The sequence below is a fragment of the Schistocerca americana genome, chromosome 2, assembly GCF_021461395.2.
Source record: "Schistocerca americana isolate TAMUIC-IGC-003095 chromosome 2, iqSchAmer2.1, whole genome shotgun sequence".
Lineage (NCBI taxonomy): Eukaryota > Metazoa > Arthropoda > Insecta > Orthoptera > Acrididae > Schistocerca > Schistocerca americana.
The window spans coordinates 1025734822-1025759048 of record NC_060120.1 but is presented as its reverse complement, the minus strand read 5'-3'; the positions used below and the strand labels follow the sequence as shown (position 1 = coordinate 1025759048).

At 44.4% G+C, this 24227-nt stretch overlaps 1 protein-coding gene across 2 annotated transcripts in view; it reads right to left on the bottom strand.

Annotated features, from left to right (window-relative positions):
• Nucleotides 1–24227, bottom strand: part of LOC124596407 (PRL-1 phosphatase) — a 627938-nt gene that overhangs the window by 142859 nt on the left and 460852 nt on the right. The gene's annotated exons all lie outside the window — the stretch shown is intronic.

Here is a 24227-nt window from a genome sequence, read left to right as displayed (position 1 = left end):
CTTCGAGCGAGCACTGCCGCCGCTAGCAGGAGGCGGACAGTCATTGTCCATGGGGTCTATAGGGTCATCGGCCATCTCGGGAGGATGGCCGGGAGGGAGAGCGTCCTCCGTCGGTGAACGGCCAGATGTTCGGCTACCAGCGGTGCGGCCAGGCGAAACGGATGACGGCCTGGGGCGGCAACCGCTGGGTGGCGCAGGAGAAGAAAGGCGCCTCGGCGGAGAAGGAGAACTGTGCTTCCTATGCGCCTTTTTAGAAGGACGTTTGGTGGAAGTACCGGTCGAAGGCTGGGAGGTCGAGGGACGGAGGAAGTCTGTACGGGATGGTTCCTTCTTGAAGGCCCGTGCATCTGACTTCGGGGTCTTCGACTGAGCAGAAGCTGAGGAAGTGGCTGGTGTCTGTGGGGTGATGGGAGGAAGAGGAGACGTCGACCGCGCGATCTTAGCACTGGCCGAACGGACGACCGTGGTGCTGAAGGTCAGATCGCATGTCTGGGTTGCTACCTCCCGGGTAGTCCGAGGAGAGGCGAGGACAGTGCTGTATTTCCCCGCTGGGAGCAGCGTGGGCTTCCTACTAGCCAATAGCTTGCGAGCAGCCGAGGTGGACACTTTCTCTTTGACTCGAATTTCCTGGATACAGCGTTCTTCCTTATAGACAGGACAGTCGCGGGAGGATGCGGCATGGTCACCCTGACAGTTCACACAACGAGGAGACGGAGGTGGACAGTCACCCTCATGGGCATCCCTGCCGCAAGTGACACATTTAGCCGCATTGGAGCAAGACTGTCGAGTGTGATTGAAACGCTGACACTGGTAGCAGCGCGTAGGTGTCGGGACATAGGGGCGAACAGAAATAACCTCGTAGCCCGCCTTGATGCGCGATGGCAGCTTAACACTATCGAAGGTTAAGAAAAGTGTCCGGGTCGGTACAAGGTCATTGTTGACCTTTTTCATGACCCGATGGACAGCCGTCACGCCCTGCTCAGCGAGGAAAGATTGAAGTTCCTCGTCAGTCAATCCGTCGAGAGAGCTACTATAGACTACACCACGAGACGAATTCAAAGTGCGGTGGGCCTCCACCCGGACAGGGAACGTGTACAAGAGTGTGGCCCGAAGCAGTTTTTGTGCCTGAAAGGCACTCTCAGTTTCTAGTAATAAGGTACCGTTACGCAACCTGGTACAAGATTTGACAGATCCGGCTATGGCATCTACGCCCTTCTGAATAGCGAAAGGGTTGACAGAGGAAAAATCCTTTCCGTCCTCAGATCGAGAAACTACGAGGAACTGTGGGGCAGGCGGTAGTACTTTTGTCACTGTTGGCTGGTCACGTTTCCGTTTGTGGGTCGAAGTCGAAAGCGATGGAGTAGAATCCATTGCGGAGGAATCCCCCATGATTGCCAGGGTCTCCGATGGCGCGCTCCTTCCTTGTGGGGACCCTCTCAGAGGGCACTCCCGCCTTAGGTGAATGTTTACACCTCAGGTCACACCTCCCGAGAAACAGACGGAGGGACCAATCGGCATGGTCAGAAGGTATCAGCTCAGGCAATCACCCCTCCCCGGGCCTGGCCTTTACCAGGGGGTACGCGCGTGCCTTACATGTCTACCCAGGGCGGGGACTTACGCGTTACCCCGTCACCGGCTACGCGTGCGAACGCGTGGGTCGGCCTTCAGACACGCACAGGGAGGAAGGAAGAAGAGGAAAAAGAAGAGAGAGGGAGAAAGAGGACAGACTGTCTCAAAGGCCGAGGCGGAGACCAGAGAAGGCAAGGAGAAGAAGGCAATGAGAAAGCAAGGAAAAGGAGGCAATGAGAAGGCAAGGAGAAGAAGGCAAGGAGAAGGCAAGGAGAAAAAATCAATGAGAAGGCAAGGAGAAGTCAAGGGAAAGAGTAAGGAAGACAGTAGGGTGGAGAAGAGCAAAGAAAGGAACCAACAAAAGGAAGGAAGAAACGAGAAGTGAAAAACCAAAAAGACCACGATTATAGGTCGTGAAACAGTCCGTCTCCGGACGCAGGCGCTAACTACCCCCGTGAGGGGGATGGACTCCTTTTAGTCGCCTCTTACGACAGGCAGGAATACCTCGGGCCTATTCTAATCCCCGGACCCGCAGGGGGGAAGTATGGTTTGTATGCTGTGCAAAATTCATCGAAGAATCTCTTAGTTATCGACAAAAGTTTACCTATAGCAACAAATGCTGCCATTAGGAAGTGAAAAAAATGATGAAATTTCACATGTAAAGAAAATTACTTCGTTATGTTTTCGAACTTCCACTTCTATTTGTGTGAATTCTGAATCCTTCCGGGTCATGCTGACAAACTTTTATGAATTTATTTGTAAAAGTATAAACAGTGGAAATTAAAATGTCCTGTGGTGTCTCTCCTGTTCCAAGTCGGCCCGTTTGACGTCCTACCCCCCTTAAAACGAGAAAATCAATTTCTTGCCGTGCTCTGCGCATTGGAATTATTCCCACACCTTCTGCACATGTTTCTGGCTGCCTCCGCTGCTATTGCCTCTCTATTGGACTTAAACGGAAGGATATGACTCAACTGTTCCGATTTCGCCACTTATCAGCAACTTTTCTAGCATCCATGGCTCCACTCAGTACCTCCAAATGACAATATGTCAATCCAAACAGCAGGGAGTCGAATCAGAACTCCACTACCCAGAGAAGAGAGCGGAAAGAGTACACTGAAGGTCTCTTTCAGGGAGATGATGATGAAGCATAGCTGCGGTCTTTTGTTTTCTATTGTGTGGCTTAGGAATTACCGCATGACGATTGGTTTGTGGGGTACTCAACTGCGGTGTCATCAGCGCCCTTACACACTCCAAGTTTTTTCTTACACTCTCCAATGTGGCCTATGCGCCGAATGATGGTGATGATGATGATGATGCAAACACCCAGTCCTCAGGCAGAGAAAATCCCAACCCGGCCGGGAATCGAACCCCGGACTGCATGATCCAGAAGCAGCAGGCATTACCGCAGCAGTATAGAATTTAACGAGCACGAGTCTGAAGACTAGTTGAAATGAACCCTGTGCGACTGTTAAGAGCTCTTTCTCAACAAAGAGTGGATGGAATTTCTTATGTGCTTCTGCAATGGTGAATTACCAGTCACTTCTTAATAAAATTACCTATTCCTTGAGGGTGTTACAGTTTTTTCCCGGCTGTGTATGTTACACTACACGGTACTCATCAGTACCGAACACTTGTTCCAGAAAACGGCCTAGCCCTAGCAATTGTGGAGGTGTAAGATTGGCGCAAATCGAGAAAGCTGCCGCTACATGGTCCCTTGCTTTTTATTTATAGAAGCGGTCAACTGGGGCAGGGGTGGTGGGGGTTGAGTGGGATTGGGGGGGAGGGAGGGAGCGAGCGAGGGAGGGAGAGGAGACGAAGCTGACTGCAGCTGCAACTCGGCGGCAGCAGGTCCCGCGTATTCCATTAAGGGCCGAGCATAATGGGTGCTCAAGGAGGCCGCCCTGGAGTGCTCCACAGGGGTCAGCGGCCTCTTTAGCACAGAGCCGCTTTGCACGGGGCTCCACTGTTATGGACACCGTGTAACATTTTCACACCTCTGCTCTTGTACGCCACTTCGCATGTGCGTACCCACGTGCAGTTGCGTTTGTTCTGTTAGAGTCTCCTGCACCCACATTTTTACATTAATAGCGCGTAATTGCTTTATGGCTATATTTTATGTATAAGAAATACTTAACTGTCGTGGACACAAGGGACATGTCCTTCTAAAAGGAAAGCTTAATCAGACATACTGCATAGTGTGGTAGGAAGTGTTATAACGCTAAAAAAACATTTTATCTAACAAATGTTTGGAGAAATCCCTAAAATTGGTCTTTAACCGGTTCACTCTGTTACAGCCGCTATTAGAGAAGCGTACAAGAGTCGAAATCGCGATCGTACATAAATATGAACATTTATTAACAGGCCAGGCTTTAACCGTGGTATGACACTGGAGATTAAGATAATGCGCTCCCTATCAGTTGGGAAACCGTTAAGTTATCTTTTCACTTGACCTAGCCATCAGGAAAGCGTATTACGACATTTATTGCCGTTATCTTATCGGTATTTCATTAGGGCTCGACTTCACCATCAATTAAGACACCCGAGACGGACTGCTGCGTTTCGACAAATGTGGCGAAGAATTCCTTGCAGTCTCTGCACAGAAGTCACCCAGAATTCGGCTGGAATATGATAGTTGATAGAAGGGTGAATGGAGTTAATTCTAGGGTAGATGGGTTACATGCAGCTACATATTAATAGAGGCCTCCTAAGAATGATGGCAACACATCTGAAATTTAGGAAGAAGTACCCCACGCAGAATTTAGTACAGGGGCTCGATCTCTTGAGTATGTCGAAGCCTTACCTAAGAGTATCTTCTCCCCATAAGCAGTGATACAACTGGACTCTTGTGTTGGTACTTATTATTCCGTGACATGGTTTAGTTACAGCATGCGCGTACCTATCCCAGACTAAGGAAATATATTCTCTGATAAATTCTCGTACAAAACTAGCAAGCTCAGAATTAAGAATATAAAATTTCCATACTTCTGCTATGCTGAGGGAATTAGATTAGGAAATGAGACACTTAAAGTAGTAGATGAGTTTTGCTATTTGGGGAGCAATATAACTAACGGTCGAAGTAGAGAGGATATAAAATGTAGACTGGCAATGGCAAGAAAAGCGTTTCTGAAGAAGAGAAATTTGCTAACATCGAGTATAGATTTAAGTGCCAGGAAGTCGTTTCTGAAAGTATTTGTATGGACTGTAGCCACGCATGGAAGCGAAACGTGGATGATGAATAGTTTAGACAAAAAGAGAATAGAAGCTTTCGAAATGTGGTGGTACGGAATGACGATGCAGATGAGATGGGTAGATCACATAACTAATGAGGAGGTACTGAACAAAACTGGGGAGAAGAGGAATTTGTGGCACAACTTGATTACAAGAAGAATTGGTAGGACACGTTCTGAGGCATCAAGGGATTATCAATTTAGTATTGGAGGGAAGTGCAAAGGATGAAAATCAGAGGAAGACCAAGGCATGAATACACTAAACAGATTCAGAAGGATGTAGGTTTCAGTAGTTACTCTGAGATGATGAAGCTTGCACAGAATAGAGTATCATGGAGATCTGCATCAAACCAGTCACTGGACTGAAGTCTACAACAACAACTTCTGCTAACTGACCATAATTGTGTCCATGTGTTTGTGCGTTGCTAGGCAGGGCTCGAAGGTGTTTAAACAGTCGCAGGTAAGAGAATTGTTATGAAGTTGTGTAGCATGATCGACGCACACTTTGTCGTAACACTGTAACACATTATTCGCACAATTTTAAATATATAGCCTCTGACTACAACAACTATTTCACTTTTGCAAAGTTGCGACGCATTCGTCAAGGGAAGAAACCAAACTTTGGATGATACAGAGGGAGGATGACTAGGAGTATGGTTGAATCGAATCTGAAATGAGTTATCGTAAGTGACAAATCAAGATTTTCTGCTAGTATGGAAATATTTTAAAGATACCGCAAATGTGCTGCCTTCCGCTGGCGTAGAATTCTATTCAATCATTTTCTACTTAATCTAAGGCAGTAATGTCATTTAGATAACATGCACGCGCTCGGTAGACAAATGCTTCTCATTGTGGAGCCAGTAACTAACTGGAGGTAGCTTCTAGGGATGAGACGAACTTTGGCAAGTCCGAATGAATCCAGTGAACTCCATTTCTTTCAAAAACATTGAGTTTGCTATTTTTTAATGTCATTTTCCTATTGCCTTTAAATTTATGCCATTTAATTCTGAAGTTATCTGCGGGTGTTAGGTTAGATAACTGGGGTAGGTTAGGGATACCAAAGTCGCCGAAGTATCAACCAGTCGAAAGACTTGCAGTCAGCCACTGAACTAGAAGCAATTACTGCCCCAAGGGTAGTTAGAACAGCTTAATACTTTACTGGCCATTGTTCTAGTACAGGCGGTATGCCGCTGCCTTTATGCGACGTCTGAACCGACTTACCCAACCAGAATTTTTCACATTAACGAACATTGCTTTTTAAAATGCGAACGTAAACTAAGACAAAAAAACGATGCACTACGAACGAACTATCCGAATGGGGCGGAAATCGCTAGATGTGACGCACATGTACACATAAACAGATGAAAGTTATTAAAAAAATGTTTATTCAAGAGAAAGAGCTTAAATTTGGCAACTCAATAACGCGTTGTCATCTAAGAGTAATTACGAATTCAACGCAGTTCACAGATCAAAACCAGACTGTCGATCCTTTTTTAGTCCGTTTTAACAGTGTACCAGTGTGGATGATCAATCCGAGAACCCCAGTAAACGGTTCCGTAATCGGTGGCGCAATTTGTTTCGCGCGCCGTACATTGCTAAGGCCCGTTTTATCATGTAAAAAGATCTTTGGCAAATCTTTCATAAAACCTAGAATCGCCCACTAGCTTTTCACGGAAGACACCCCCGTACACTCAGATTACCGGCTACGACTGTCAGCTGGTCCTATTTGCAGGCTCCCTATGAAACGACTCCCACGGACAACAAAAATTTGTTTTCATTTTTTGTCACCATTATTGACGGAATTTAGTAGCTTATAATGCAGTTATTATCTACTCATTAAGAGTTATAATGTTACAATGAAGGTTTAACACAACGAACCACACATTAATGTTAGAAATTGTGTGTGTGAACCACGTGGCGACCTCCGACAAACTTTACACAGAAATTTAAACAAGTTCTAAACTTTTTCTCCTTGGCACCTTGCACAATATAATTAAAGGAAAGTTCATCGCTTACACTATTTTCGCTTTTCATGACTCAAAACTTCGGCAGACATAACTATCCTCAACATTATGCAAACAGTGCCTACATACATCCCTGAATGCACTGCAAAATACACTCCTGGAAATGGAAAAAAGAACACATTGACACCGGTGTGTCAGACCCACCATACTTGCTCCGGACACTGCGAGAGGGCTGTACAAGCAATGATCACACGCACGGCACAGCGGACACACCAGGAACCGCGGTGTTGGCGTCGAATGGCGCTAGCTGCGCAGCATTTGTGCGCCGCCGCCGTCAGTGTCAGCCAGTTTGCCGTGGCATACGGAGCTCCATCGCAGTCTTTAACACTGGTAGCATGCCGCGACAGCGTGGACGTGAACCGTATGTGCAGTTGACGGACTTTGAGCGAGGGCGTATAGTGGGCATGCGGGAGGCCGGGTGGACGTACCGCCGAATTGCTCAACACGTGGGGCGTGAGGTCTCCACAGTACATCGATGTTGTCGCCAGTGGTCGGCGGAAGGTGCACGTGCCCGTCGACCTGGGACCGGACCGCAGCGACGCACGGATGCACGCCAAGACCGTAGGATCCTACGCAGTGCCGTAGGGGACCGCACCGCCACTTCCCAGCAAATTAGGGACACTGTTGCTCCTGGGGTATCGGCGAGGACCATTCTCAACCGTCTCCATGAAGCTGAGCTACGGTCCCGCACACCGTTAGGCCGTCTTCCGCTCACGCCCCAACATCGTGCAGCCCGCCTCCAGTGGTGTCGCGACAGGCTTGAATGGAGGGACGAATGGAGACGTGTCGTCTTCAGCGATGAGAGTCGCTTCTGCCTTGGTGCCAATGATGGTCGTATGCGTGTTTGGCGCCGTGCAGGTGAGCGCCACAATCAGGACTGCATACGACCGAGGCACACAGGGCCAACACCCGGCATCATGGTGTGGGGAGCGATCTCCTACACTGGCCGTACACCACTGGTGATCGTCGAGGGGACATTGAATAGTGCACGGTACATCCAAACCGTCATCGAACCCATCGTTCTACCATTCCTAGACCGGCAAGGGAACTTGCTGTTCCAACAGGACAATGCACGTCCGCATGTATCCCGTGCCACCCAACGTGCTCTAGAAGGTGTAAGTCAACTACCCTGGCCAGCAAGATCTCCGGATCTGTCCCCCATTGAGCATGTTTGGGACTGGATGAAGCGTCGTCTCACGCGGTCTGCACGTCCTGCACGAACGCTGGTCCAACTGAGGCGCCAGGTGGAAATGGCATGGCAAGCTGTTCCACAGGACTACATCCAGCATCTCTACGATCGTCTCCATGGGAGAATAGCAGCCTGCATTGCTGCGAAAGGTGGATATACACTGTACTAGTGCCGACATTGTGCATGCTCTGTTGCCTGTGTCTATGTGCCTGTGGTTCTGTCAGTGTGATCATGTGACGTATCTGACCCCAGGAATGTGTCAATAAAGTTTCCCCTTCCTGGGACAATGAATTCACGGTGTTCTTATTTAAATTTCCAGGAGTGTATATAATTGTAATACATATAGTTCAGTTCAGGAGATGACATATATTAATATGCCTGAAAAGAGTTACATATGCATTGACGTCAAATATTTAAGACATTAACTCGCTTGCAAAGTAATCAGACGTTTGAAGCTTTTTATACATGAATTTTATAAAACATTTTCTAAAAATGTCATACAGACCTACCTCCGTTTACATTTTGGCAGTGGCCGCGAGGGGACTTTGCACGACGCCGCGAAATCTCAAACGACTACATCTACATTTCTACATCTACGTGATTACTCTGCTATTCACAATAAAGTGCCTGGCAGAGGGTTCAACGAACCACCTTCAGCCTGTATCTACCGTTCCACTCTCGAACGGCACGCGGGAAAAACGAGCACTTAAATTTTTCTGTGAGAGCCCTGGTGTGTCATTTTATCGTGATGATCATTTCTCCCTGTGTAGGTGTGTGCCAACAGAATGTTTTCGCAATCTTAGGAGAAAATTGGCGATTGAAATTTCATGAGAAGATCCCGTCACAACGAAAAACGCCTTTGTTTTTAATGATTGCCACTCCAATTCACGTATCATGTCTGTGGCATACTTCGTGATAATACAAAACGAGCTGCCCTTCTTTGTACTTTTTTGATGTCATTCGTCAGTCCTACCTGATGCGGATCCCACACCGCACAGCAATACTCCACAATAGGGCGGACAAGTGTAGTTTAAGCAGTCTCTTTAGTAGACCTGTTGCACTCAAAGTGTTCTGACAATGAATCGCAGTCTTTGGTTTGCTCTACCCACAATATTATCAATGTGATCGTTCCAATTTAGGTTATTTGTAATTGCAATCCCAAAGTATTTAGTTGAATTTACAGCCTTCAGAGTTGTATGACTTATCGCGTAATCGAAATTTAGCTGATTTTTTTTAGTAGTTATGTGAATGACTTCACGCTTTTCCTCATTCAGGGTCAATTGCCACTTTTCGCACCATACAGATATCTTATCTAAATCATTTTGCAAGTCGTTTTGATCCTCTGATGACTTCACGAGACGGCAAATGGCAGCATCATCTTCAAACAGTTAAGACGGCTGCTCAGATTGTCTCCTATGTCGTTAATATAGATCAGGAACAATAGAGGGCCTGTAATAGAGGAAGAAAGAAACGTTTCAGCATATTTACCACGTCGGCACCTGGATAGCTCACATTGTATTGAGATCGATTAAGACGATCCGTAATTGTAGCCAGACGCCTCTCAGCTATTAGGCCTGCAGGAGCAGAAGCTCCAAGGCCGAACAGTCTGTCGCTCTGATCAGCCGCCGTTTGTTGTTGTGCGCTTTCATCCACTTCTCCAGCGACGACAGCTGCGCTATTCCGTAACGTGCGCTAACGACAACACGCGAGCCTACGTACCGACGGCGTGAGTTACGAGATTCCAGGGCCGTGATCCAGGGGCCGCTGCTTGCGCTCGTCACGTCTGCTTTGCCACTTGCACAGCACGTTGCGGACAGGAAATGCCTTTCGCGCGTGCTCTTCCAAACAAGACTGGCTGCCGGCGGAAACACCACAGCTGGGGCACCCAGTATACAGAGTCTGCACGGCAAACTTGAACGCCCCCACTGTATCTCATTCGTAGGCAAGAAAAGTACTGTCGGACGACAACAAAAGCGAATGCGTTCCTCTTTATTTAAAGGACTGAAAAGTGGGGTACCAATTGCCTCATTCTAGCTTCCTGAGCACCTTTAAAAATTTTCCCAAAAATTTTGTCATGCGAACTTATTCGCGCTTTTTTTGACATGCAACTCTATATCTACGTGGTTACTCTGCAATTCACACTTAAGTGCCTGGCAGAAGGTTAACCAAACCATTTTCATACTACTTCTCTACCAATTCACTCTCGTATGGCGCTTGGGAAAAAGGAACGCCTAAATCTTTCCGTTCGATCTCTGATTTCTCTCATTATTATGATCATTACTCCCTACGTAGGTGGGTGTCAACAAAATATTTTCGCATTCGAAATAGAAAGTTGGTGACTGAAATTTCGTAAATAGATATCGCCGAAAAGAAAACCGCCTTTGTTTCAGAGACTGCCACCCCAAGTCGCGTATGATATCAGTGACACTCCCACTCCTATTGCGCGATAACACGAAACGGGCTGCCCTTCTTTGCACTTTTTCTATGTCCTCCGCCAATCCTACCTGGCAAGGATGCCACACCGCGCAGCAATATTCCAGCAGAGGACGGACAAGTGTAATGTAGGCTGTCTCTTTAGTGGGTTTGTCGCATGTTCTAAGTGTTCCGCCAACAAAGCGCAGTCTTTGTTTCGCCTTCCCCACACTATTATCTATGTGGTCTTTCCAATTTAAGTTGCTCGTAATTGTAATTCGTAGGTATTTAGTCGAATTGACAGCCCTTATATTTGCGCGATTTATCGTATACCCAAAATTTATCGGATTTCTTTTAGTGCCCATGTGGATGACCTCGCACTTTTCTTTGTTTAGTGCCAATTGCCACTTTTCGCAATTCTCTCTACATTTTGTAACTGGAATTGATCGTCTGATGATTTTACTAGACGGTAAATTACAGCGTCATCCACAAACAATCTAAGGGGGCTGCTCATATTATCCACTAGATTATGTAAATTATGTATCGGGTAATATCAACAGCAGCAGAAAATGGTATAACAGGTGTAGGATTCGTTATGAATAGGAAGGTAGGGCAGAGGGTGTGTTACTGTGAACAGTTCAGTGACCGGGTTGTTCTAATCAGAATCGACAGCAGACCAACACCGACAACGATAGTTCAGGTATACATGCCGACGCCGCAAGCTGAAGATGAACAGATAGAGAAAGTGTATGAGGATATTGAAAGGGTAATGCAGTATGTAAAGGGGGACGAAAATCTAATAGTCATGGGCGACTGGAATGCAGCTGTAGGGGAAGGAGTAGAAGAAAAGGTTACAGGAAAATATGGGCTTGGGACAAGGAATGAAAGAGGAGAAAGACTAATTGAGTTCTGTAACAAGTTTCAGCTAGTAATAGCGAATACCCTGTTCAAGAATCACAAGAGGAGGAGGTATACTTGGAAAACGCCGGGAGATACGGGAAGATTTCAATTACATTACATCATGGTCAGACAGAGATTCCGAAATCAGATACTGGATTGTAAGGCGTACCCAGGAGCAGATATAGACTCAGATCACAATATAGTAGTGATGAAGAGTAGGCTGAAGTTCAAGACAGTCAGGAAGAATCAATACGCAAAGAAGTGGGGTACGGAAGTACTAAGGAATGACGAGATACGTTTGAAGTTCTCTAACGCTATAGATATAGCAATAAGGAATAGCTCAGTAGGCAGTACAGTTGAAGAGGAATGGACATCTCTAAAAAGGGCCATCACAGAAGTTGGGAAAGAAAACATAGGTACAAAGAAGGCAGCTGCGAAGAAACCATGGGTAACAGAAGAAATACTTCAGTTGATTGATGAAAGGAGGAAGTACAAACATGTTCCGGGAAAATCAGGAATACAGAAATACAAGTCGCTGAGGAATGAAATAAAGAGGAAGTGCAGGGAAGCTAAGACGAAATGGCTGCAGGAAAAATGTGAAGACATCGAAAAAGATATGATTGTCGGAAGGACAGACTCAGCATACAGGAAAGTCAAAACAACCTTTGGTGACATCAAAAGCAACGGTGGTAACATTAAGAGTGCAACGGGAATTCCACTGTTAAATGCAGAGGAGAGAGCAGATAGGCGGAAAGAATACATTGAAAGCCTCTATGAGGGTGAAGATTTGTCTGATGTGATAGAAGAAGAAACAGGAGTCGATTTAGAAGAGATAGGGGATTCAGTATTAGAATCGGAATTTAAAAGAGCTTTCGAGGACTTGCAGCCAAAGAAGGCAGAAGGGATAGATAACATTCCATCAGAATTTCTAAAATCATTGGGGGAAGTGGCAACAAAACGACTATTCACGTTGGTGTGTAATATATATGGGTCTGGCGATATACCATCTGACTTTCGGAAAAGCATCATCCACACAATTCCGAAGACGGCAAGAGCTGACAAGTGCGAGAATTATCGCACAATCAGCTTAACAGCCAATGCATCGAAGCTGCTTACAAGAATAAGAATGGAAAAGAAAATTGAGAATGCGCTAGGTGAAGATCAGTTTGGCTTTAGGAAAAGTAAAGGGACGAGAGAGGCAATTCTGACGTTATGGCTAATAATGGAAGCAAGGCTACAGAAAAATCAAGACACTTTCATAGGATTTGTCGACCTGGAAAAAGCGTTCGACAATATAAAATGGTGCAAGCTGTTCGAGATTCTGAAAAAAGTAGGGGTAAGCTATAGGGAGAGACGGGTCATATACAATATGCACAACAACCAAGAGGGAATAATAAGAGTGGACGATCAAGAACGAAGTGCTCGTATTAAGAAGGGGGTAAGACAAGGCTGTAGCCTTTCGCCCCTACTCTTCAATCTGTACATCGAGAAAGCAATGATGGAAATAAAAGAAAGGTTCAGGAGTGGAATTAAAATACAAGGTGAAAGGATATCAATGATACGATTCGCTGATGACATTGCTATCCTGAGTGAAAGTGAAGAAGAATTAGATGATCTGCTGAACGGAATGAACAGTCTAATGAGTACACAGTATGGTGTGAGAGTAAATCGGAGAAAGACGAAGGTAATGAGAAGTAGTAGAAATGAGAACAGCGAGAAACTTAACATCAGGATTGATGGTCACGAAGTCAATGAAGTTAAGGAATTCTGCTACCTAGGCAGTAAAATAACCAATGACGGACGGAGCAAGGGGGACATCAAAAGCAGACTCGCTATGGCAAAAGGCATTTCTGGCCAAGAGAAGTCTAATATCAAATACCGGCCTTAACTTGAGGAATAAATTTCTGAGGATGTACGTCTGGAGTATAGCATTGTATGGTAGTGAAACATGGACTGTGGGAAAACCGGAGCAGAAGAGAATCGAAGCATTTGAGATGTGGTGCTATAGACGAATGTTGAAAATTAGGTGGACTGATAAGGTAAGGAATGAGGAGGTTCTACGCAGAATCGGAGAGGAAAGGAATATGTGGAAAACACTGATAAGGAGAAGGGACAGGATGATAGGACATATGCTAAGACATCTGCTAAGACATGAGGGAATGACTTCCATGGTACTAGAGGGAGCTGTAGAGGGCAAAAACTGTAGAGGAAGACAGAGATTGGAATACGTCAAGCAAATAATTGAGGACGTAGGTTGCAAGTGCTACTCTGAGATGAAGAGGTTAGCACAGGAAAGGAATTTGTGGCGGGCCGCATCAAACCAGTCAGTAGACTGATGACAAAAATCAGGAACAGCAGAGGGCCTACGACACTACCTTGCGGAACGCCAGATATCACTTCCGTTCTACTCGATGCTTTACCATCTATCACTACGAACTGTGACCTCTCAGAGGAAATCACGAATCCAGTCTCAGAACTGAGGCGATACTCCATATGCACGCAATTTGATTAATGGTCGCTTGTGAGGAACGGTATCAAAAGCCTTCATCTCATCTCAAACTCCCACAAGCTTTCCTAATCGTAATTCACTTAGACCCACTAGCCCCATCGCTGCAATTCGCTCATACGCATCCACTACCAGTTGCCCTTTCGAACTCGTTCATTCAGCCCAACTCATTGTCATGATCTCTCTATCACAGTCACCTTCGTTCTATCCTACTACTACAGTCTCCTCTGACTGTCGTTTCCTCCTTGCTCTGTCTTACTGCTAATATCTCATCCTTTCCTTCCTATTGCTGGTATCTCTTCTCAGTGTCACTTTATCTGTCTTCCTCGTTGTTTTTGTCAGACTGTCGTTATCACTGGCTGTCACCCACACCCACTTTCTCCCCTTCGTCTTTTACTGGCATTGTCTCCTTGACTTTTCCTAGCACAGTTCCACCACTTTTAGCTATGTTCCCTCCCTCCCCCCCCCCCCCCCCCCCCGCTCTCTCTCATATATATATATATATATATATATATATATATATATATATATATATATATATATATATCTCCAAAGGCACGAATATGATGGATGCCAAAATTTTGGGAAAATTTTTAATGATGCTGAAGAGGGTAGAATGAGCTATCTGGAACCCCACTTTTCAGTCGGTCTTAAATGAACAGCATCATATTCGCAGCATTTCTTTTTTTCTTTTTTTTTGCACCGGAAACAGCATTTTTTCACCGATTCCCTTCTTTCACGTGCTGCAGCAGGACATGTAACTGACGTGAAAGAAATGTATGGCTCAGGAAAATTTAGACAGTTCACGTATGTAAAACAAATACCGCAGAACTAATTTTACACCTCAGACCGGATTTTACGTGCATAAAAACTTTGCATGTGCTTCAGTAGTACAATGTGCAGTTCCCAGAACCCTTATGATAACGGTGACACTTGAGAGTATACTCCCGTGCTGCATCACTTTACAACCTACGTCCACACTTTGACCCTGCACTGTACTATAGGATACTGACAGTAAAACGATCCTTCCGCTGCGTATACATATGGTTCCTAGCGCAAGAGCTATCAAACACGCTTGACCCAACCTTTTTAAATCAGCAATAGAACCCTGAGATATGACCACCGGAAAAACCCGTTTTAACGCGCGGCGTTTTGGAACGTATTAGACACGCATTGCGTCGCATGCATACTGATTCTCATCTTTTTATAGAAATGATTATCAAGTGACGCTACTAACCCCGTATTTATCATTGGCGAGTGGAAGGGAAAACACTGTTTTCGACAAGAGCTACGTAATCGGTTGTTACGACGTTCACAGTAAATTATAGCGTCTACTTGACGCGGGAGCGGTTTTCGGTGCTGTTTTCCAGTCGTGGCGGCTGCGCAGCTTTAGAGACCATCACCGAAATTATAGACTCCAATATTTTCAACACAGGGCAACACGTAGACATAGTGTCAAACAGTGCTGGTCGTTTTACGTGACTGCACAACGGCCCATCACACTGAGGAGGCGACGACTAGATTTGCTACAGCCGTAGGTTGTTACGCGTCTGTTCTACCGGTCAACAGGAAGGTTGTTTTGGAAGACTTGTCACATTCATCTCGCTGATGAACGGCCCTGGGTTGTATTTTACCTAAAGCACCCAAAAAAATGCAGCATTTTGTTGATCTTTCACCATGAAATTGTAAGGTGGCTATAATGTCACACCTTACAAGCTCTCATCCACATTCTTTGCCGTGATCTACAAACACAATTCGGTATCATGTGATAGGGTGTACATCGTATATTTGATTATATAAAGGAGACGGACATTGTCACATACGTCTTGTAAATAATTGTTAACGCTTATTGCATGAAAGGTGACGGAGTACGGCGTAATGAATGGTTGCCTATACTAGTAGAGATTGGAACGCAAGTGGAAATGAAACGGCTGGCGGAACTGAAGCCCTCGGAGGAAGGACCACACAGGTGTGTTGGTCCTGCTTGAACACAGGAAATAGCTAGACGAACGCCGTAGCACCTAACCGCTGGGGCACAACAAAGTCGCGACCGGCCGGTTTGTAGCCGAACCGGAAGGATTATACTTCGGAAACGCTGAAAATCTTGGACGCAGGTGAGAGGAACGAAGAAGCGGCACCTCGCAAACCACGCAGGCTGCGTTATTTCCACGCATTTTTACTCAGAAGCGTACCATTGTAGGAGTATAGGTTTTTCCTCGCAAACTTTCCGCGCTGGATGACAAAAGACTAAAATACGGTTGGTCGGTGTTCGGAAGAATCTGTAGAGAGGGAGAATATTCCATGGTTTCGGGAATATGATTCGTTTTCGGAATTACGAGGGTGAGGAGCCAAGCCTTGCTGGAAAGCCAGCGCTGGAGAGACGCGGTCTTCCGCTGTGAGCGCCCGTGTGTGACGGTCGCTCGGTATCAGTTTATGTTGGTACAGACGGACTTGCTGTCTTTGCTCTCAGGAGTGTTTATAGTTAGAACAGTTTGGCACTGTACTGTTGCGAACCTATACGGTTCTGGACATCACCTCCGGGTTGGAAGTCGTCGTTGAGTACGCAGCGTTCAGTCATTAAGAGCACTTGCTCTGCTTGTACTTCCGTTGAGACGTTCTCTGAACTCCGTCCTTGTGGCTGGGAGCTCGCGTTTCTTGTCTGTTGAACACGGAGAGGGGCAGACAGTATTGGAGTGTATTAGAGGACCGCCTCCTGCCGTCCTAGTGTTTGAAAGAGTTTATTTGTGGCTGAATTCTTCCATCGTCGCAGACGAGTACGAGAACCATCACTTCAACGCACCGGACGCAGTACGTAGGGTGACATCGCAACTTGCTACGGCTTATTATGGCTATAAAGCTAAACAGCTGCGATCGCGTTAGTTTATTTCCACTGAGGTTCCACACCACCGTAGATCATCTTTGAAAGTAGTGTCTTCTAGTGTTTGGCGCGTAGATGTCAGTCACTTCGCGTTATTGATATTAGATCGCACAGTCATAATAAGGGGCAGAGTAGGGCAATTTATTTGTAATTTTACTTAGGGAATGTAAACTTTGTAATATACAGCTTTTTTAAATCTACATAAGCAGGAACAACGTTTATCATTTAGTAGGATAAGTTGCTTTCATCATTCATTTATGTTTAGATTGTAATTTATAGAATTAAGAGATCCTAAGATAGATCTGCTTCTGGGGATAGACAGGTACAAATCTTCATTTTAGCGTTTATTATTCTCCATTGCGCAAATTCATTTTACACCCGCCTGGAGTAGCATCATGGAAAATCAACATAAAAATTACAAGTCGTGAAAATAGTTATGACCAGCCTTGTAAGCAAAAAGGATGGTATCAATTTGCTATTTCATATTTTTTAAAATTGGAGTATCAGTCTAACCTTACTGACGTATGAAAAATTTTTTTTTGCAAATATTTGAGATTTTTTCGTATCTTACTGGTTCTAATGATATTGAAAAATCAACTACGCAGATCCTAATGAAATATGCTTACCTTCGAGGTATGAAACTAATCTGAATTGATAAACATTTGTGGTACAACATATTTTATGTATTTTTTGTCAAATTAAGTTATTAGGGCGCAACACGTTGTCAAACTCCCCGTGTTAGTTGTAGTAATTTTAGGAATTTACCCCGTCTTGGATAAATGTGTGTGGCTGCCCTTTTCCTCAACCGCGGTGTTCTGGAGAATTGCGTGTTCTGCCGCAGCAGTATGGGTAACTGCCAATTTCTGTTGCGGGATGCACGCCGGGGCACTTGTTGAGGTGCCGGGCCGCACTTGTTTGACTCGCTATATTTAGTATGGCGGCAGAGGACCCCCGACAGCTACCAGGCGCTTCATTGTCCGCTTTCAGCAGCCGAGTGCGAAAGGCTGTTTTCTGTCACGTGGCTTCGATACTGGCAGCAATTACAGGGCCGTAGTCATTGTGCAGGCTACGTAGGCAGCAGGCTACGGTCACGCACCACAAAAATTTAATATCAAAACGTCTCTCTTAATACTGTAGTGCACGTCTTCTTATCGTTAAAGATAAACTATTTTGTATGGGCTATTTTGGCTGTTTCAGTATGCAGCTACTGATAAATCAGCATTGACCTCTGAAACGTCGTTTCTATTTCCCACTGGCGTCCGTTAAACGCATGGCACTTTAATTGGCAAACACACTCAGACGCTTAGAAGGTAGTAAATGAGAATCCATCTAAATTCTCGATACAATATTACGAAGCGAACTGCACGCAACAGTTTTTGAATCTCGTACGTAGCAAAAAGCCACGGCTCACACCGACACAAACCTGCCCGTCTTCACTGGGCCGAACGACAACAGACAGTGGCTGACTCGAGACGAGTACCGTGGTCCAACGGGGTGCGATTTGGCCCCTCTCAAAGTGACACCAAGCGTCAAGTGCACAGACAGCCCTGTGAGGCGATTAACCCGAACTCGCAGCGTGTAGATGGTGCACTTCCAGCCAGACGTCGTTCTGTGACTTTCGGTGGTCTTTTCCTGCCATGGTATGGCCTACTAATTCACATCATAGTGAACATAAATCATGATGTTCATTTTAATAGTCTAGGTGATTAAGTGCTGCCCTTCTCACTAACTTTTCATGTACAATAAGTTGCGGAGTGTAATCTCTTCAACTTCAACCCCTTCACCTACTATTGAATATATAACGCCCTGGGTCCGAAATGTAAATACCACCTTCCGGAATGGTTCAAATGGCTCTGAGCATATGGGACTTAACAGCTGTTGTCATCAGTCCCCTAGAACTTAGAAGTACTTAAACCTAAGTAACCTAAGGGCATCACACACATCCATGTCCGAGGCAGGATTCGAACCTGCGACCGTAGCGGTCACGCGGTTCCAGACTGAAGCGCCTAGAACCGCACGGCCACACCGGCCGGCTTCCGGACTTAGAGCCATTCCGCGGTTCGACAAATCGCTCGGACGTTGAACCACTCGCGCACGGCTTACGGAGTGTAAGTGTGCGCTTAACATCTAACGGTTTTAATTTTGTGGACTATTTGATAATTACAACCACATGTAATAACTGTCAGTAATACCACGAAAGAATTATTATCAGTCAGTAGAATGTAACAAATCAGTACCATTTATCTCCAATTCCTCAATGCATTTACAATTCACGTAATCGGCACTCTTACAAAAAACAAATAAATAAATCAGCTTCAAGGATCTGATATCGTACGAAACATACGAATACATGTAATGGGCCTTTGCACCTCTTGTACTCCCACATTCTTTCACTACGTTTTTTTATTTTTCGTACAAACTTCACACAGTCTTGGTGGCTTTGATTTTCATGCTGTTGGCTCATTGTGCTTGGTAAAACGGGCTCAACGTTCCGCGTGCAGCCTCTTTGGCAAATCTACGTCCTTTATAATAGGGTTTTAGTATATTCTTCAGCAATGGTATGGCTATTTCACTCCTATAATCAACTGTTTTTCTTTATTTTGTTGCACAAAATGTACGAATTGAAAAGCCCGGTAGCAAACAGATAAAGTAATTTTTTCTTTATCCTTTCACATATTTTCTCATGTTTGGGAAGCATACTAGTATTTGGTCTGGCCGATCAAACTCCAATCCTTCCCGTGTTTTACTCAATAATACAACTCTGTTTCTAAGTACAACTGGTTTATTGTCTAATACTTTTAACTGTTTCATGTTTTATCGTCATAATATGAACGCCTTACTTATATTTGCATTTTACAGCGGATATTCGACTGCAGATCCTCATTGTGTACCCCTCTCCCCTACTATTTAATTTTACTTAAATCTTCTCGCATTATGTTTCTATCACACATACTGCCCCAATGACAACTGATATTTGTGGTGAAGAGTACCAAATATCTAGGTACATAAAGCGCCCTCTGTGTTACACCGATTGTGATAGCTCTTTCACAACACTTTTGGAGGCGTTATCATCACAATTCATCTTATCAAGGCCTGCAGATATTTTAAAGTCATATCATCTGACTCAAAAAATTGGTAAAGTTTAATACTGAATCGTGTCAGGCCCATGCAGTTTAAATTTCGCCCGACCGACGTACCGTAGACCAGGCCCATGACCACATTTGGCCCGAACACCGGACCATGTGTCTTACACGTGGTTGTAGGTTAAGATTTTAACAGCAGTATGCTTACAATTGCACGCGGACCCTGCTATGTTGGGGAATACTCAGGCATCCTACTGCAGCTAGACTTGAAATTTAGTTAATCGCTTCTAATGCTAGTTACACTTTGAGTAGTAGTGGTTTCTACCCGAAACCTCATTTTATTATTTTTTAAATTACCATTGCCTTTCGCAAGACAGACACGTCTAGTGGTGGAATCGGGTATTTCTACGAATGTAGTACATTGTAGAAGCCAATCACAGCTTTCAGAGCAACAGTCGGCGAAGAGACTGTGCTAGATGACTGTAGCAGATGGTGACACGTGGTTTTCATCAAAGTGATGATAATCACATTGAGATCACTGACAGTGAAATTGAGTGTATCTAAAGTTATTGTAACGTAATTTTGAGTTTGCACAACTGCTATCATGGTAGTTCCGAAATAAAACTTCTGGAGCAGCGATATATTTATTTATTAAATCTTGAGCCCCTTTTTGTTATTTAGGACCATAATTTGGTTTAGACACATGTTCATGGAATTTTCGAGATCTGCAATTGGATCTAGGAAAATTGCGAAACTGCTTTCAAAAATATCTCTTGAAATGGTGGGTGTCTGGAAACCGTATGACGTAGTGATTCCTAAGTGAAACCACAACTTTCGAACGACGGATAAGAAGATAAAGGAGATGCTACGCCCTGTTAAGGACAGTCAACGTCAGGATCCCAGGGATTTATGACGTCCCTTGTGAGTGCGGAAGCAATTATACTGGTCAATCCATTCGCACCGTTTCCAACCGCTATGCAGAACAACAACAACAACAACAACATATTAAAAATCAGGAACTGGAGAAAACCTCAGTTGCTGATCACAGACTCACAAACAAACAAAATACTGTTTGACGAAACAAAACTTTTGCGCCGGACTTCTCCTACTGGGACACACTAATGAAAGAGGCTGTAGAAATAAGAATGTGAGAGAAAATCGTCAACCGTGACAGCGGATATAATCTTAGCGATGTATGGAAGTCACCTCCAGATGCAGAGAAGATCCAGAGATATTCGTCGCAATGTTTACGCTACGGCGGGAGCGGTGGCACCACTAGCGCAAACACTGACACCATATGCGACAACATGACGTAATTATTGATCAATCAGAAACAGAATGTGGGCTATGTAAGACCGCCGCAGCACCAGATTTGACAGTCAGTTGCTCCAGACGAAGGCGATGGAGGTAACCGCCGAAACTGATGCGGCAAGGGACCAGAGAAAGTTTTATAAAACGGTTTACTTTTTGGTTATTTCTTCTTGTACTCCTTGCTTATAATGTTAGTCAATTTTGTGAAAAAAATCCTTTCTGACACAAACGGTTGAACGACCCTATTCTTTAACGCTGAACTCACATGTATGTGATTACTCTAGTCATAACACCAAAGTGCCTGGCAGAGGGTTCAATGAACCACTTTCAAGCTGTCTCTACCGTTCCACTCTCGAACGGCGTGCGAGAAAAACAAACACTTAAATTTTAATGATTGCCACTCCAATTCACATATCATGTCTGTGGCACTATCTCCCCTACTTCGCCATCATCAGACTCACCCCCCCCCCCTCTCTCTCTCTCTCTCTCTCTCTCTCTCTCTCTCTCTCTCTCTCTCTCTCTCTCTCTCTCAAACAGGGTACACTAGAGCAGGCTTTCAAGTATCAGGTCGCTGACCATTAGCAGTGCCTCCTCAGTTAGAACGTGGCAGCTAAATCCTTTGCGTTTAGCGACAACTATTACGACGTAAGCAACGAAAGCATGGAACGCCAACGTTCCCTTTAGCCTGCACCTTAGTTTATCAAAGGATTGCGTCATTTATCATCTACTCTTAAAAAGTGCAAAAACCATGTAAATAGAACACTGTTCCCAGTTCTGCAGAAAGGAGTTCTAATGGACTAATCGCCAAGCACTCAAAGGGCGATCGATGACAGCGGCACGGGCCAGATAAGCTTATCTATTTGATGCTCACATCTTATCGGTGAAAACTCACTTTCAACTGAAGGGGGAAAAAATAAAGAAGTACCACGAAAAGCAATATGTTGTAAATATTAACATTACACAACATACTTTTCTAATATTTTTTTAAGTCCCTGAATTAATTTCTCAATAGCTACTTCATTGGTAGCTTGTAAATTTAATTTTCCAAAAATTAATGGTAAAAAGTAAAGTCGAACCAAGAGTAAAATGCGATTTTTTTCCTAACAGTAAGCATCAGACAGCACGATTGGGATGAAAACTCTTGGATGTCTTGCTGTAGACTATCACTGAAATCCACAACAATTGTAAATAAAGACTCCGAAGCGTCCACTGCCGCGTATTTATAGCTCCACTTCAGAACTGCGTCGTCGAATTTCGAAGAGTACAAAAAGACATCGGCAAGCAATCGGTTGTTGCGACACTGCCAGTGATCTAGGACTGCACATGTCAACATCTGTGCCGAAGCGACGTAGCACAACAAACGCGACACTTGGTATTACCGCTGCGCCAAGTGGACAACTTCCAAGAAGCCTTCACATACCATGCAGTCAAATACTTAACACTGATGCACCAGAAGCGCAAGGTGAGAAAACAACAAAGTGGCTGAGGCAACATTACTGTAGTTCACGTGTGACGCAAGCCATGCAGCGCTGCAGAACCCGCTGATAAGACTCAAAAAGCGTACTGCTATGTACTGAAAACCCAGCACGGGACAGTAAAATGAACACTGGAAATTATACGCGAATAACTGCAAAATAATTTTGTAGTTAATTTGGCATGTAATATAACACTGTACATCTTATAACTGTAATTAATCAATAATCTATAAATTGTGACTTCCTTTGAATAAAATGCGGAGTAGTTACCACCACTAACATTTTCCTCTTCTGTAGTGTTCTAGGATTACTAAGAAGTTCACTCAGAGTGCAAACATTTTTTTGTTATGTTGCATTATCCACATCCGAACATCGTCTTCGTTTAGTTTACATCTTTTCTCAATAGAAACGAATGGTATTTGAATATCATTGCTTAATGGATTCTCTTTGAATTGTAAACAAAACATCGAGTGCAAAGCACAAGTGCGATGCTCTCTCAATAATAATATTATGAAATGTGGCACAGTGATTATTTACAATTGGTGTGCTCTTTGTAATGCAACAGCGTGTACATCACCTTCGACAATCATTAAGACCACAACAAAATTATTCGCTACCCACTGGAACACGTAAGTGTATAAAGGTATTTCACGTTGTTGTTGTTGTTGTTGTTGTTGTTGTTGTTGTTGTTGTTTTCAGTCCAGGAACTGGTTTGATGCAGCTCTCCATGCTACTCTATCCTGTGCAAGCTACCTACTGCAACCTACATCCTTCTGAATCTGCTTAGTGTATTCATCTATTGGTCTTATATCTAAATAAATGCTACCAGTTTACTGCGTTAGATTAATGACACTTATAAGGTGGCACTGAGTATGCAACTATTGTTGCTCAGTGCAGAAGGAGATGACATGCTGTTGATCAAAACATCTATGTAACTGAAAATGTCAGCCATCTGAAGACGTGCATTGTGGCCCGAAACCAGTTATGGGATTGAAATAAAACATTTTAAAAAGTTTTTGTGGTAGGTCGCATTATTCATCAACTAATAGATGCTTTGTTATGTAAAGCCAAAGGAAAGATTCTTTTTCGTGCACGTTGTGTTATTAGAATATATATATATATATATATATATGGGAACGGAAGGTTTGTAATTGCGATGGTACAGAGGAGTGCTGAAAATCACGTGGGTAGTAATGAGGCGGTACTAAATCGAATAGGGGAGATTAGAAAATTGTGGCTCGGGTGACTGAATCAAAATTGGGAAAAAATATGTGGAACAACTTGACCAAAAGAAATGATCGGTTGGCAGGACACATCCTAAGGCATCGAGGAATAGTCAATTTGGGAGAGAGAGAGAGAGAGAGAGAGAGAGAGAGAGAGAGAGAGAGAGAGAGAGAGAGTAAGGGGGGGGGGGGGAGAGAGAGTTGTACAGGGTGATCTACAGTAAATATGACTGTTCTATGCAGCTTCAATTGGATGGAGGTCGCAGTAGTTATTCAGAAATTAAGAATCTTGCACAAGATACAGTAACGAGTACAGGTGCACCAAACCAGTATTCGGACTGAACAACACAATAAGAACAATTTCGGGCTGAGGGGCCGTGGTCGATGTACTAACTACCTTACAATGTTTCGTCGCCTTTTGTGGAACCCA